General features: G+C 43.7%; 1 protein-coding gene across 1 annotated transcript in view; it reads right to left on the bottom strand.

Annotated features, from left to right (window-relative positions):
• Positions 1-1,828: 1,828 nt before the first annotated feature.
• The window catches only part of LOC125165718 (olfactory receptor 2G3-like), a 278,541-nt gene continuing 277,339 nt past the window's right edge, over positions 1,829-3,030 (bottom strand). The window contains exon 5 of the transcript XR_007152197.1: positions 1,829-1,853. The gene's annotated coding sequence lies outside the window, so the exon portion shown is untranslated. The remainder of the gene's footprint in view (positions 1,854-3,030) is intronic.

Raw genomic sequence — 3,030 nt, 5'->3', positions numbered from 1 at the left:
ACAAGCCAGCGTCAGGACGCGGTCGACCCGCATTGAGACGGGAGGTTGGGTGTGCGCGCATGCGTGTACGTGCGCGTGAGTCCTGTGTGTCCTTGTGCGTGCGCGCGAGTCCTGTGAGTGCGTGAGCACGTGTGCGCGCGTCCTGTGAGTGTGCGTGCGTCGTGTGCATGCGTGTGCGCGTGTCTGTGTGCGTGGGCGAGAGTGTCACGTGTGTGTTGTGTGTCGTACGTGGGGGAGCCGTGCACATTCAGGAGGAGGGTAAGGATACAAAACTCACAGCATGTGGTGACATATGGACATATACAAGTGGGGATTAATTATTGCCCAGTTCTTCCAGCTTGTGTCGTCTTTTTCCTGGAGATCCACCCTGTTTCGTCAAGGGCATCTTGTAAGATTATGAGTAAAATAAAGAGATTTTGCCTAAACAAACATCTTCGCCCCCCTTCTAGCAGTCGTCCACAGAAACTAGCAAATCAGGGTCAGGCAGTTTTTGAAAAAGATCCACATAATTATTCAGTACCCTACCCTGACACGTGCATTTGTCAACATCGTGCTAACGCAGGCTTCACGGAAACAGCGTAATACTGGTTTCAGGTGTACTATGTAGTGACCCATCACCTACAACCCCTGATGCTCCGCCCGGTGTCCTCCTCCATCCCCATCCACCCCTTCCCTCTGGTGGCCGCCAGGGTGCTCTCTAGAGTTCAGAGTCTGTTTTATGGTTTGCCCTCTCTCTTTTTTCCCTCTATGTTTATCTGCTTGCTCCTTAAATTCCACACATGACTGAAATCATTTCGCTTAGCCTAACACCCTCTGGCTCCATCCAAATGGATATGTTTTGAATAAACTGATAACCTTCACTCATTCTACTAAACTGCTTTCCTCTCCATTTCTCCTTCCCTCATAAAATTGTTTATTTGAAACATATATTTAAGCATAAAGCTATATAATTACGTATAACAATGCTAATTAAAAAGCCAAATATGAACAAATACAAACTAAGTAACTAATAGTGTGTATTACTATTCCTGGAATAAGTAACTTTTTTCTTTGGAGAGCATATTACTTGGGACACTTTAAGGATTTGAATGCGTTATGTTAGAGGCTCTGCTGTTACGTACAACTCCTACTTAGCAGTGCACACACCCGTGTATTTTAGGGGAAAGACCATGCTAGCACTTCTCCCAGACAGGCTGTGCACCTGTGCCAAAACATTCTGTAGCTCTGAACACCTGCCTTTATTTTCTTCTCTCGTCCCTTCACTTCCAGCCAGGTCTCCTTCCACAAAACTTTCCCTTTTAACTCAACTTGCTACTAACTTCCTTAGCATTCTTCCAGTGCTAAGGCCATTTAATGATACTTGAAGTAATGTCCTTTGATTAGAAAGCTCTAACAAGCACATTTGCTCCTTCGTGCTGACAGATGGAGAGGGGCAAAGTCCTGTGTCCAGGATAGAAAGTCCACAGAATCCCAGCAGCTTTCCTCACCTTACCCGAACCACCTGCTTGAGAGGTTACCAGTGAATCTGGGGCGCATAGCGAAAGATTCCCAAACACCTGTGCCTTCTTAACAAATACAAGTTTATACATCTCACACAATGAAGTCCACTTTGTCCAGAATTCGCGTCTCTCTGGCCTTCTATTCCAACGTCCCCCCGCTTTGGAGTTGTGTGCAAGGTGTAAGCCAGGCTGAAGCGGACGTCACACTGGGCTCCCGGGCCGCAGGATGGACAGAGAGGGGCAAAGCAGGGCAGTCTCCCTCCCTTTCAGGAAACCTCTTGGTCATATCAACCTGCCTCTGTTTGCATCTTCTCGGCCAGAGTTAGGTGTGGGTGCAACTCGCTGCAAGAGAAGCTGAGAAAAGTTCCTGAACTAGAGCATTTGCCACAAATAAAGTCTGTATTCTGTTGCTAAGGGGGAGAATGTTGGAGAGGACAGCTGTCTCATCCTGTATGGATAAACCTAATAAAAACCCCTTGGCTCTGTGTTCGAATTAGGGAGTGATAACTGTAGGAGAACTACATTTTAATCACATTCAAGTTGTCAGGTTCTAATTCAGGAGGACTTAAAGCAAGAAGTACATACCAGGATGTGTACTTGGGACAGTAAGCTCTTGTGTGGGGTTCCCATGAACACGTTCTCACTTCACCTGAGAGGGCTCCAACCAGGAGAATTTTCTACCTAAATGACACTTTCTCCTTTCCTAGGTCTCCTTGCCTTTGTATCATGACAATAATAGGGACGTAGCACCTTACCCACTTTTCTGTAGCATTTAAACAAGAAGCATTCAGTACCTTACAGTTTTTCCTGTAAAACTGTATTTACAGCTTTATTTATCTATCCTAATATATATCCTTTGACTTTTGATGATTTTATTATTACCTTTGATAGAAAAAAAGTAGACACTTTGTCAAACTCATGTGTAACAAGATTACTATTATTTATTAGAGTTTTTTATAATAGTTGGAATAAATATTATCTGCATCGATGTAATATGACATGAATGTTACTTATGTAGTTTTTGTAATTGTTTTTCATGAGTTTTGTTCAATCAGACAAAAAATTGAAATCTTAATATTTTATACTAATAGAGTTGTCAAAGATTTGGTTGCAACAGTGCATTTCATGGAATTCATGTCATGCTTTGTACACAGACTGGGGTAGCAGTTACCCATAATATAGCTTTCATTATAACTATTGATTTTTTTTTTTGTCTTTCACTTTTACTTCTTTAGCATTTACCTGTTAGCATTTACCTGTTAGCTTTTACCAACAGTTAGAGGAATTGCCTGTGACCATTCCTGAGAGGCAGAATCACACTGCTCCCTGAGAGTCTCCAGTGAAAAGAAATCTGCCTCCTTGGGGAGGAAGAAGGCTAAGGATCCAGAGCCAGAAGAATCCAAATATAACTGTTCAAGCTCTGTTTTCCAGGAAGGAGGAAGGCTCAACTATATCATCACGTAATTGGCACAGCCTTGTGCGCATTCGTAGGGGGCAGTGGGAGCGTGGAGCGCATTGCTGGAGGGACATG

This window comes from Prionailurus viverrinus, chromosome B2 (genome assembly GCF_022837055.1).
Source record: "Prionailurus viverrinus isolate Anna chromosome B2, UM_Priviv_1.0, whole genome shotgun sequence".
Lineage (NCBI taxonomy): Eukaryota > Metazoa > Chordata > Mammalia > Carnivora > Felidae > Prionailurus > Prionailurus viverrinus.
This window is presented reverse-complemented; position numbering and strand designations above follow the sequence as displayed.